Source organism: Leucopleurus acutus (genome assembly GCF_964270905.1).
Source record: "Leucopleurus acutus genome assembly, chromosome: 6".
NCBI lineage: Eukaryota > Metazoa > Chordata > Mammalia > Artiodactyla > Delphinidae > Leucopleurus > Leucopleurus acutus.
Window position 1 is genome coordinate 97898197 of NC_139149.1, and position 13997 is coordinate 97912193.

Below are 13997 nucleotides of genomic sequence, written 5' to 3' on the forward strand. Positions count from 1 at the left end.
GAGACCCTGCCCAATTGCAAAGAGAGATGGTGAATATATTTTTCCATATATCCAGGAAGGGGAAGAGAATCAGAAATCTTGGTGACCACTGGTATTAGCCACCATAGCCACATACCAGCTGTTTGACCTTGGGCAAGTTACTTAACTGTCTGAGCCTCAGCTCCCTCTTTTTTAAAACAGGAAAAATAGTATCTAACCCATAAGTTTGTTGTGCAGATAAAGGAGATAAAGCACATAAAGTGTTTGGCACAGTGTCTGGCATATTATAAGTGTTCAAGAAATGGTAGGCACCATTACAAATATTGCGTGGTTAGCACACTTTCTACATGCTTAGTCAAGAGGGTAAAGAGGTTGGCAGAGATTGGGAGGAGAGAGGGAGAATAACCCTTAAATCCATCATTTTAACAAGTAGGCTTCCCAATAAGGCTAGGTCCTAAGGAACAGGTGTGAGTGGCTATTCTCTAGGCTCACAGAATATCAGGTGTGATCCAGGCACAGCACACCCTGGTGTGACCACCTGGCATGAGTAGATCTTGCACCTGCCACCTGCCTGTTGTAACAGGTTCCTTGGGAGGTCAGGACAACATACCCAGAGACCTTCTAATGAAGATACTATATACAGATGTGTAGGTGAGATTAAGGGAACCAGTGGGGAGTGCTGAGTCACCTTTAGGCCTGAGGACACAGGGAGGGGATAGTGTTATGGAGTCTAAATGAATGTGCACCGTGGAAGGGGAACCACCCAACAGAAGCGCTAGTGGGAGATAGACACTCCCAGACCATGACAAAACCGCGAGAAATCAGGAGGAATAAATATCCAAATCTCTCTCTTCCCTCCTTTTCATCTCCTGAAGTCGCCAGTCATTGACCAAAGCCAATTGGAAGCCAGAGGCCAAGGGTGCCTGGTGGTCCACAGGGCTCAGCTCCAGGGCAGAGAAGTCATCCAGGGCTGGGGACGCACAGCACTCCTGTACCCCAGCTCTCCCTCTCTCCGCACCAATCTTAGCTGCGGCCTCCTCCTCTCCCTTTCCCCTTCTCTGCTCCTCTTGCTTTCACTTTGCCAGGTTGACTGAGCATTTCCTTAGGTGAAAAGTGCTGCTTGGATGGAGGTCATTAAAGCCACAGGACTTCTAACCACAACATGGAATAAGCAGTTCACAGGAGCCAGCCCAGAGTGTTCCTAGACTGTCCCATTATAGCAGCCTACTGTGGCTACTGCTATTTTGAGTCAAAGTACAAACACAATTCTTGCCTCTCTAGTCTGTCAGTGAGAGGAATGGTGTAGTGGGCAGCTGGGGTTTTGTTTGTTTGTTTTGTTTTTGCTGCCTAGCTTCTACTCATCTCATCTTGATTACCATTCCCAGTTCTCTCTGGGGTGTTCTTCCCCACTCTCAGCTCATGTCTTCAGGCAGAGCTGACTTTTTCCTGGCTCAGAGGTGGAACATGTGACCTAGACTTCAACCAATCACTGCATCTAATTCTCCCATACACAGTAACTGGCTCAGGGCTGGACATGAAATGCAGTCAGAACAATAAGATATAGTAAGATTTTGTTAGAAATGCTGGAACTAAGACTGTTGATGAATTCCAGGTAGAACATTGTAGAAGATATTATGGTTGACTCTCCAGTAGCCATTGCACCCTAGATGATTTTCTAAGCAAGAGTTTCTCAACCTTAGCACCACTGACGTTTTGGACCAGAGAGTTCTTTGTTGTGGGGAGCTGTCACTGTGCATCAAAGATGATTAGCAGGGCTTCCCTGGTGGCGCAGTGGTTGAGAGTCCGCCTGCCGATGCAGGGGACACGGGTTCGTGCCCTGGTCCGGGAGGATCCCGCATGCCGTGGAGCGGCTGGGCCCGTGAGCCATGGCCGCTGAGCCTGCGCGTCCGGAGCCTGTGCGTCCGGAGCCTGCGCGTCCGGAGCCTGCACGTCCGGAGCCTGTGCTCTGCAACGGGAGAGGCCACAACAGTGAGAGGCCCGCGTACCGCAAAAAAAAAAAAAAAAAAAAAGATGATTAGCAGCATCCCTGTCCTCCGCCCACTAGATGCCAGTAGCACCCCTCACTTTATTTATGACAACCAAAAATGTCTTTGGATGTTGTCAAATGGCCAATGTGATACATCTTCCCAGGTTGAAAACCACTGATCTAAGCTAACATGGTAATTTTATTCCATGTGTCAGTGGTTGGTTGAGGAATGGGCAAGTGAAGCAATTCTGCACCATAAAACATGAGAAGAAGTCTTCTAGGAAATTCTAGGGGACATTTCTTCTTTCTGAAGAAAGAGCTGTAGGAAGAGGTAGTTTTCCTTCTTTTCCTGCACCTTGCAATGTCTAATTATGACACTTGAAATTTCAATAGCCATTATGTGACCATGAGGGCTCTTCTTCTAGAAAAAGAATTGATACTAGAAATGAAGGAGTAGAAAAAACTTGGCTCCTTGATGACATTGTTGAGGCAATTAGTTAACCAATCTGGATCTCACTACATCTTTGGATTTCTTATTGTGTGAGGTGAAAACTTTTCTTATTGATCACACTAACTTGAGTCAGATTTTCTGTTGTTTGCAACTCAAGTTATCTTCAGTGACATAGACTTCAGAATGGATGTACGCAACCTTGGGAGCTTCTAGATGTTCTCCTGTGATCACGGAGGGAGATCCTACTTAAGACTTGAGAAAATACAGAGAATGCAGGACTGAGAAGAGAGAAAAGAAATGTAATTTAGTGACAATGGTTTGGACATACCAGAAAATACATTTTCTTGCTTGGCTTTAGTCCATTAGAGTTGGGTTTTCCGGGGACTTCCCTGGCGATCCAGTGCTTAAGACTCAGCGTTTCCACGGCAGGGGGCACAGGTTCCATCCCTGGTCAGGGAACTAAGGTCCCTTGTGACACGGCCAAAAAAAAAAAAAAAGTTGGGTTTTCCGTCCCTTGCAATAAAAAGTGATCTAACTGATACAGATGGAATAAGAATAGAGCCTCCAGCATCAGGAAATCACCTCAGAGCAGATGAGAGATTAAGTACTTCGGTTGCCAGTCCCCCCAAATTAATCCAAACCCTTTAGCTGTGTCTACACCAGCAAAGAAAGTAGAATGAGGTACTACCCAACCTCTCCCAGTCCACTTTCCCAAATACAACAAAATACCTATGCCTAAAATATTAATAAAATTAAGGAAAGTATGAGCCTCGAATATGGACACTTGTCACAATTTCAAATTCCACGGACTCACTATAGATTTTGCCTGGATGATCTGTATAGATATTCGATCATCTGGGGTGATACTGTATTCATAAAAAGGAAACTTAGATACATCCTATCTGACTTTCTCATTTTTCAGAGGAGGAAACTGAGGCCCAGAGAGCAGAAATGATTACCAAGGTCACGTGGTTACCGAGTGGCAGAGCCAAGACTGGAAGCCACGCCTCTCGACAATTCCACGCTTCTTCATTCTCCGTCACCTCACTTACCTGATACTGGGTTCTGTTTTCTTTTTTCATATATAAATTTATTTATTTATTATTTATTTTTGGTTGCGTTGGGTCTTTGTTGCTGCGCGTGGGCTTCCTCTGGTTGCGGCGAGTGGGGTCTAGTCTTCGTTGCGGTGCGCGGGCTTCTCATTGCGGTGGCTTCTCCTGTTGCGGAGCACGGGCTCTAGAGCGCAGGCTCAGTAGTTGTGGTGCACGGGCTTCGTTGCTCCGCGGCATGTGAGATCTTCCCGGACCGGGGCTTGGACCCGTGTGCCCTGCATTGGCAGGCGGATTCTTAACCGCTGCGCCACCAGGGAAGCCCCTGGGTTCTGTTTTCTGAAACGGTCCATGCAGACACTGGGGACTTGGCCTGGCTTTCCTGCAGTGGGAGAAGTTACTCTACCAGGATCCATATCTAATTAGTGGCACCCACAAGAACATAGGTTGTAAAATCTTCCCAGGGCAGCTGCATCAACAGCCCTGGGAAGCCCTGGGATGGGAGGGACCCTCACCCTCAGCTGGGACAGATGGCCAGTCTGGCAAGGCTGGTCTGGCCGCCTGTTCTTCTTCAGGCAGAGTTGGAGCCAGCTGGATGCTGGAAGATGGAATAACCAGAGACAGCAGAGTGGGAGAATGGGCCCCTCCCCATGGCAGGAGGCACCGAATCTTTTGTGCCACCAAAAATTCAGTCCAAATTTAAAGCCGACACACAAGTGGAGTCGGCGGGCCTCTGTGATTTGATGGGTTCTCCGAGGCTCTGGCTGCCTAAAAATATCCCCTCTACCCACCAGCCTAGGACACCCTCCCTTCTTATCGGGCCTGCAATTCCTACCATTAGAGTCACGAAGGTTTTAGATGACAAAGAATGGAGCACGTTTCCCAGCAGGTCACCATGAAAGCAGGCTTCCTGGCAGTGGAAGGGGGGCCCTTGCGTCTGCTCCTTTTAGCACAAAGAGCTAATACTGCCAGGAGCTCAGAGAAGACAAGAGTGGCCTACTTAACAGTTTTCGTCCGACTGAGACTGCAGTCACTCAATTCATTCATGCTCCTTTGACCAGGGCCTTGAGGAAATTATCAGGCTTTAGAGAAAATAAGGCAATGAGGCCTCCAAGCAAAGCATCATTTTCTGTCTCTCCTTGGCACTCACATTTGGGCTGTCTCCCCGTGGGGATCTGGGTCCAAGTTGGAGAACTTCTTCAAGTGCTTGCTGTAGCCAGAATTCGAGAGCTTCCAGAGCTCTGCAGGGCTCTCCAATGATTGTTGTTGTTTTCCCCTAAATTCCTTCCTACTTCCTCTTGCCACCACTTTCCCTTGGCCAATCCCAAGGAAGAAAAGGTCTTTAATCCTGGCATGTTCTTGAGAAGTAGAGAGGTGAAATGGCGGGGGGACAAAGCAAGGCAGTGGGAGAGATTCTCGCCCCTGGTTGATTTTGTCCACCCCACGCTGCCGGTGTGAACCACCCTCTACTCTGCTCTGTCAGGGCTGGGGCCAGGGAGAGAGGTTGACAGGGAGGGTCAGAGGGAACAGTTGCTGACAGAAAGGGCCTGGCAGGCAGCAGAGTGATTAATGATCTTCGGGTTAGGAAACGGACAACAGCCAAAGGAGAGGAGGCTGGTATTCACGGGACTGAGAGTTGGGCTTAGAATTTACAGCCTCTGGCTTGAAGGGGAAACTCTCTGAATACTTAAAAAGATGTTTGGTGTAGGCGCTTATTGGTTGGAATCAGGGTGGGTACCTTGGTCTGGGTCAGGTCATTCATTCATTCATTAACAAGATGCCCATGGATAAGACTGGAGAAGCCAAATGAAAGAATGGACTAATGTGACCATTCCTGTGATTGCCAGACACACCCTTGTGAAGCAAGAGAGGAGGGCTTGTCCTTGAAGCAAAAGGATACTCTCATTGTCATTCATCCTGGCACAAATTTAACTGGATGCTCATCCTAAGGATATAAGGAGGAGGGACTTATATTAGAAAGAAAAAAAAAAGTATCCGTTCTCCCCTGAGTAGAATATCTCCTCAGCTGGCACCCCAAGAAGAGCCCCGGAATATTTCTGGTGTGAGTGTGTTTTGGGGCAGGGGGAAGAGGGCTGCCCTTTGTCAGTGGAGCCAAGCCAGAAGCGAAGCAAGGAAATAGATCCGAAGGATGAGCAGGAGATTTTGATAATTCTCAGTTTTCCTAACTTCTTCCATTAATCCCAGACTTAGGGAAAAGTCTCCCTAAGGTTTACAGCCTGATCTCAGTGATGCTGTAGTGGCTGAAGGAAGAGGCTGCTGCCTGCTTGGGACCCAGCAGCAGAGCAGTGAGCATCATCTCCTCTCCTGAGGTCAGAGAAGTAGCTAGAACTGTGGTAGTTGGAGGGCAGTGGTACCCAGTAGGAATGTCATGGAGGGCAGTGGCTGAGGCAGTGTCTCGGGGATGAGGCAGAGTGAAATAACCTCATGGTCTTTTTCCTGGACGTCAGTAAGGCAACACCCTGGAAAGCACTCCAAGGTGGTCTGAGAGTCTCAGAAGGCTGGGGTCTCAGCTGAGGTCACTGTAATTTGAGGCACAAACATGTCTCAAGGGGCCCGGCGTTGTGTTGGGCTGCAGGGATACAGGGATGAATTAGACAAGATCCCTCCCCTTAGGACCTGCTGCCTAAGTGACTTTACTCCATCCCTCCAGGTGTCTGGAACCAGAGGACCCTGGGTAGGAAAAGTCATGCTGAATCCCCGGCTCAGGGAGACCACTTGGTTACCTTTGTATTGTCCATGTTGCCAGGCCCATGGTTCAACTTTAAGAACCACAGCCTTACAAGATCTGGAAGAGAGATTGAAGAGTGTCTGGCCCTGCCCTCTGATTTTACAGACCCAGAGACATCTAAATGGTAGGATCTGCTGGGGGAGAAAGCATCCAGACCTGTCCCTTGGCAAAGGGGCCCTTTGATATCAGAGCATTGCCCTCACTCCAAGGCAGAGAAGAATAGGTAAGTCCTGTGGCCAAGTGTGCAGGCTCAGACACAAGTATTCAAATCCTAGTTCTAGCTGTGTAACCACGGGTATATTAATGACCCTCTCGAAGCCTCCATATCCTGATGTGTAAAGTGGGGACAATAATGACAGCTACTCACAGGGAGTCTGTTGAGGATTAAATGAGGAAAAATCTGTGGCAAGGGCTTAGTGCTCCGTATGGTACATTAAAAATGCTCCATGGTTTTCAATTATTTAAAAAAAGGTTTTTTTTCTCAAAATATGCTTGGGTTGGGGTTGATTTGCCTTTTTCTTTTCTGTTCAAAGTACATGTCAGCTGTAAACCTTGATGCTTTTAGTATCATTAGTCATTACCCATTGATGAGAATACTCTTGTTGAAGCTCTTGCCTCTTCCATTTTCCTGCAACTCCAGGACTTTTTCTGTACCTCACAGCTTCTGTTATAATACCCCAGGCAAGAGGTAATGTTCCAGTTATCTACTGTTGCATGACAAACTACCCTACAATTTAGTGCCTTAAAAGGACAACTGTATATGTCATATCTCATGAGTTTATAAATCAAGAACTTGGGCAGGGCTTGGCTGGGTGATTCTTCTGCTCCATTTAGTGTTGACAGAGGTTACTTGGAGATACCTGCTTTGCATTTGTGCAAATGGCTGGAATTCTGGGCTCAGCTGGGATGGTCATGTGTTCGGATGTAACCTCTCCTGCATGGTGGCTTAAGGTAATCAGACTTCTTTACATGGAGACTCAAGACTCCATTAGCCTGTGCAACAAGAGTGTAACCTAGCTTCGGAATTCCCAGGATGTTAGTTCTACCACATTCTATTGGTTAATCAGATCACTAAAGCCACCTTGGAGAATTAGAATCCACGTCTCAAAAGTAAGAGCAGCAACGAGTTTGCAATCATATTTAATCTACCAGAGGTAGTGAGAGCATACATGTCAACATTTTTATGTAAAAATACAAAGCACTGGGGAAAAAATAAAAAGCAATATACATGATTGTTTATCCCCTCTATGGATGGAGAAACCCTCTAAGCATAAAAGAATTGAAAGAAACCAGAAAGGAGAATTAGAGTTCAAACTTCTGTATTTCAAAAGAATTGTAGGGTTTCCCTGGTGGTGCAGTGGTTAAGAATCTCCCTGCCAATGCAGGGGACACAGGTTTGAGCCCTGGTCTGGGGAAGATCCCACATGCCGCGGAGCAACTAAGCCTGTGAGCCTCAGCTACTGAGCCCACGCATCGCATCTACTGAAGCCCGCATGCTCTAGAACCCGTGCTCCGCAGCAAGAGAAGCCACCGCAATGAGAAGCCCGCGCACCGCAACGAAGACCCAACACAGCCAAAAATAATAAATCAAAATAAATAAATTTATTAAAAAAAAGAATTGTACACAAAATAAAAATAAACTCAAGCCACAAAAAATAGCTACAATACGTAATAGATTAATATCTCTAAGGTAGAAAGTTAATACAAATCAATAAGAAAAAAAGCCCAATAGAAAATTAAGTAAATGAATAGACAATTCCTCCCAATAAGAAATGCACATGACTAATAAATACGCAGAAAAAAAATTCAATCTCACATAGAAATTAAAACCACTATAAGATATTTTGTAATCTCTTTGACTTTGGCTGACCAAAAATACTCTCTTGGATGCTGGCAAAGATATTGGGAGACAGTCACTCTCAACAAAGCTCCTGGAAATCCGCTTCCAGGAATTATCGGAAAGAAATAATTATCAGCGTGCACAAAGATTTAGAGACAAAGATATTCATTGCAGTATTGTACAAAATAACAAAAAATTGGAGCAAATCTAACAACAAAGGATTGCTTAAATAAATTATGATGTATTCACATAGTGTAATACTATGTAACCATTAAAAGCAAGGTAAAGTATGTTATCACATGAGAAAGACAAGTGATTTGCCACTTCCAACTGCATCCTTCTTTGCAGGGTTTGTCTAAATATAACCACATTGAAGAATCAAATAATTCTCCAGCTCTGACTTCCAAGGGACCTAATCTATGATAGTCAATCTTTTTCTTTTTTTTTACATCTTTATTGGAGTATAATTGCTTTACAATGGTGTGTTAGTTTCTGCTTTATAACAAAGTGAATCAGTTATACATATACATATGTTCCCATATCTCTTCCCTCTTGCATCTCCCTCCCTCCCACCCTCCCTATCCCACCCCTCTAGGTGGTCACAAAGCACCGAGTTGATCTCCCTGTGCTATGCAGCTGCTTCCCACTAGCTATCTATTTTACGTTTGGTAATGTATATATGTCCATGCCACTCTCTCACTTTGTCACAGCTTACCCTTCCCCCTCCCCATATCCTCAAGTCCATTCTCTAGTAGGTCTGTGTCTTTATTCCTGTCTTATATGGTAGTCAATCTTTAATCTGTAAATCCTCTCTTGATGTGGAATTTGTCTCCAGGATGAAAGAATCTTACTAAGATTCTTTAGCGGTAAATAGCAGGCATTGATTTTAGCTGGCTTGAGCACAAAGAGATGGAATCTGGGGGAAGGATTCCATGGTGTCCCGTAGAAACCATGGGAGGACTGAATTGCCAAACCCAAAGAAGGGCAGGAAACAAGGTGGTTCTGGAGACCTGAGTACTTGAAGTCTATGGGTCTTCTCTGGGAGCACTGTTAATGTGAACACCTCTCACACCCCAGGCTCCCAGGTCAAGGTGCCAGGTTCCTGTGAAGGAGCATCTGATTGGGTCAGGTGTACCCCACCCCGACCTAGACCAGTCACCTGGGTTGGGGGGGGGGTGGCGTGGGAGCAGTTTACGTTACAAACGAGGGCTCACCTTGAACACTGTATGGAGGACGTTCCCAGAGAAGAATGAGCTTTGTGAGTTGAGCAGCCGCTCCAGGAGCTATTTTCTAGAAAGCTCATAGACATATTGTACTCAGGTGGTCACCACTGAAATTTCCATTTTTGCATTATTGTATGCACGTCTGTCGTTTTACATAAAATTATTTTTTTATCATACCAAGCAAAATGAACAAAATTTCTTTCATCTCATTTAATATCCAGCTCAAAATTTCTCAGTTGTCTCAGGTGCCTTTTTTTTTTTTTTTTTAATATTTGTTTATTTGCCTGAACAGGGTCTTAGTTGTGGCACACGGGATCTTTGTTGTCACGTGTGGGATCTTTGTTGAGGCATGCGGGATCGTTAGTTGCAGCATGTGGGACCCAGTTCCCTGACCAGGGATCCAAACCCGGGCCCCCTGCATTGGGAGTATGGAGTGTTAGCCACTGGACCACCAGGAAAGTCCCTCAAGGTGTTTTTTTTACATTTAAAACATCTTGATTGTCTTTTAAATTTTTTTACATTTAATTTAATTTGATTCACATTTTAATTTTTAGCCTAGCATAGGATCACCCCCTAGGGGGTACTTTGGAAAAGTGTGGAGTGATTTGGTTTGCCCCAAAGATGGACAGAGGTCCCGCTCCTGGCAAGCAGAGCCTGGGACCCCAGCAGCTTCATCTACTGCAACTTGTGCAACAATTTTACACATACCTCACGCCACGTTCCACACAACTTTCAAATGTCCCCCTAGATTTTTTTTTTATTTTTATTGGTAGCTTATTTTATTTTATTTTATTTTTAATTTTTGGCTGCATTGGGTCCTCGTTGCTGTGCGTGGGCTTTTCTCCAGTTGAGGTGAGTGGGGGCCACTCTTTGTTGCAGTGTGCGGGTTTCTCACTGCGGTGGCTTCTCTTGTTGTGGAGAACGGGCTCCAGGCGCGTGGGCTTCAGTAGTTGTGGCACATAAGCTCTAGACCACAGGCTCAGTAGTTGTGGCGCACAGGCTTAGTTGCTCTGAGGCATGTGGGATCCTCCCGGGCCAGGACTCGAACCTGTGTCCCCTGCATCGGCAGGCGGATTCTCAACCACTGTGCCACCAGGGAAGCCCCCCACTAGATATTTACAGAGCTGGAAACTCATTTATAATCATCTGAGCTTTAGAATGTAACTTCATTTTATATGTAAACAGAAAGACTTTTTAAAAGGCTTTTAATATACACTAAGTGTACCCTAAGAATGGAACTACTATGTAAACTGCAGGAAGATTATACTTTATATTTTGTTCAGTGCTTTACCAGGAGTTGTTCACCAATTTGGAAGTCACATCACTGACAGCAATGCCGCTTGTGGTAACTGAGGCTTCAATATCCCTGTATTAGTCTTCATTCATAGCTGTCACATTTGTGGCGATTTTACTTTTAGGGACTAGCGTTTATTTCACTACATCATCTAGTGGAGTCCTCGCTGAGCTGTCACCTATTGAAATATACCCCTAAGTTCCATTCCTAGCCCCTTTCAACTCTAAGCCTTTCCCAGCCCCTCTTCTTATCATGCCCAAACCAGACACGGAAGGCTCCTGCTGCATTTCCCTTAGGATAATGCCTGACATCCAGGTTTGGAGGGGGTAGGAGTGAGAGGAGGGCATGGATTTCCTGAGCTCCCTGACTTTTGGGGGAGAGGACCGGGGAATGCCATTGTGTGTCACAACAGAAAGAGAACCAGCTGGGGCTTGCTTACCAGAGGAAGACTTCCGTTGCCTCACTCCTGCCACAGCTGATACTGCCTTCAGAACAAAGCTCGTAATTTACAGGCTTCAGATTCAACTTACATTTCCTGAGCACCTCTACTATGCCAGCCATTGTGCCAGGTGTCTCACAAGCAACTGAGGTAGATGTTATTGCCCCCACTTTACAGGTAAGGAAACTGAGGCTAAGTTTCTAAAGTATGGAAACGATCCCAAGAAATCCTCCTGAAACCCCCTCCCTGCCTCCAGGAAGGGTTGGACAGTTCTTCCCACGTTCCATCCCCTTTGTCCCTTTCTATGCCTACGCAGGCTCGGAGGAGAAGGGGGCCGGGAGGAGTCCTGGCCAGATGGCAGGGTAATAAATGACTCTGATTTAATCATTTGTTGCTCTCCTCTTAATTAAAAAGCTTTTCTCTGAATGACTTGCTGATCACACTGTTTGGGTGAGGACTGGAGGGCCAAGGGAAATCTAGATTGAGTGGAGGAGTTGGCAAAAAGGGTGCCAGATGGGTAGAAGAAGCCCACCCTACACATGCTGTGGGGAGACAGTCTCAGGGGCTCTCTCTTTAGGTCTGAAACGCGTTCAGTCCAATGACAGAGCCTTAGGGAACTGGTTCTTCTCTGGGTCCTGTGTTTATCCGGAAGCTGACTCAGCCATAGGGCTCTTGAATTTCTGAGATCAAGAGGTAAGATTCATTTTATCTAATACGTGGCTTGGCACTCAGTTTCCCCGAAGCCCCATCTGGCCTTGGGGAATGGTTAGATGACCTATGGGCCATTTTGCACTTGATACACAGGGGAGGAGGTGAAGCAGGGGAGGGGGGATGTGGTTGGGGCTCCCGTTGTTCCAAGCATTGTCAGGATCTGCAGTTGCAATCAAATGACATGATTTCATAAGCTCTCTACGTCTTCTGTACAAGTACAATGTATAAGTCCCTGTGACTAAAATCCACTTCACAGCAATTATCATACAGAGCCATGTTTTCAAAGCCTCAAATGTAATTAGAACATGTTATTGACAAAGCGTTAGCTAAAGATTTAAGCTTTGAATCTGTCCATGAGGGATTGGATTTGTGAACATTAGACTCCCCCCGCCCCCCTCACTTCACTTGCGGTTGAGAGTTAGATTGAGATGCCAAATTCAATCAAAGCCCACGTGACACCCCCTACCGAGGGACTCCTGGCCCTCCCTTACTCGTTCAGACTTGCCAAAAGGACCCCAAAGATTGTGTCCTTCAGGAAAACGTCCTGTCAATCTATAACTCTCTCTCTTAAAAGTTATTTCATTTAATTAACCAAATTTTCCTCCGCATTTGTGACTCTGTCAGATCCGATCATCCTTGGACCTACCACTTTTCCTGGTTATTTCTGGATGTCAAATTCCTACTTGTCCTTCAAAGGCCAGTTCAGGTACCACTCCATCTACTTTGCCTTCCTTGTCCTGTGGGCCCTCTGCACCCACCATCACATTTTTAAAAATAATTTATATATATATATATATATATATATATATATATATATATATATATACACACATATATATATATATATTTTTTTTGGTTTAATTTTTGGCTGCATTGGGTCTTAGCTACAGCACGCAGAATCTTCATTGCGGCATGTGGGATGTATTTTTGACATACATCTCCTCTCTTCCCCTAGACGATAAGAGACAAACATTTTCTTTTTGGTGTTTGTATTCCAATCATGGACAATGTCATCTTGCAGACAAATAATAAAGAGTTGCGGAGGCTTCTTACTTTGTTTCATCTGTCGTTATGTTATCAGCCCCACCACTGTTTGCATTAGCATAGCTTTGTAGCACGTTTTATATTTTAACTCTAGAATAATAGCTTAATATGTTGATCACTTCCTATGTTCCAGGCAATGGGCTAAGAACTCTACATGATCTCATTTAATCCTAACAGGAAGTCTCTGGGATAAGCCCAATTTTTCCATTTTATAATGGAGGAAGCCAAAATAGGAAGAAATTAACTTACTTCAGTACAAATGCAAAGATCAAAGTGCAGAACCATGTGACTAGCATGTTACCCTGTATAGAAAAAGGAATGAGGGATAAATATGGTTTTATTTACATGTACATTAAATATATGCAGAAAAATATGCAAGAAAATGATGACATTTGTTGCCTGTTGGGCAAGAGATGGGTGGCTAAAAAACAGGGATGCAGGCAGATGCAGATGCAAGTCTTGGAGGTACTGAAGCTTATACAATTTGGGAGGGGGCAGCTTTTTAAATTTTATTTTATTTATTTTTGGCTGCGTTAGGTCTTTGTTGCTGCGTGTGGTCTTTTTCTAGTTGCGACGAGTGGGGGCTACTCTTCAATGCGGTGCGCGGACTTCTCATTGCGGCGGCTTCTCTTGCGTAGCACAGGCTCTAGTCCTACCGGCTTCAGTGGTTGCAGTGCACGGGCTTCAGTAGTTACAGCACACAGGCTCAGTAGTTGTGGCGCACGGGCTTAGCTGCTCCGTGGCATGTGGGATCTTCCCGGACCAGGGATTGAACCCACGTCCCCTGCATTGGCAAGCAATTCTTAACCACTGCGCCACCAGGGAAGTCCCAGGACAGGGCAGCTTTTAAAGAAAAAATAATACAAAATGAATATAGAATTAGGTACAGGACCTTAGAAGAGGTCTATTGCAAATGAGGGTCCCTGAAGTCGAAGCTTACATAACTTCATGTTAAATCTGCTTCCAGCTGGAAGGAAACATTTCACTGTATGTGCTTTTACATGTGTACAGAGTTTGAATCATGTGAATGTATTGCTTATTCAAAAAATATATGGTTTTTTGATTAATATTTTTAAATGCTATCTCTTCAACTGATAGCATGACACAGGACTTTTAAATTGTGAGAAAAGCAAGTAACTAAGTATTTTCATTTGTTTACAAGCAGAGAAGGAGGTGCGTGTAGCAAGCTAGAGAGGGTGCTGAGAAGGAATTCTGGAGTTGTCTGTTTACT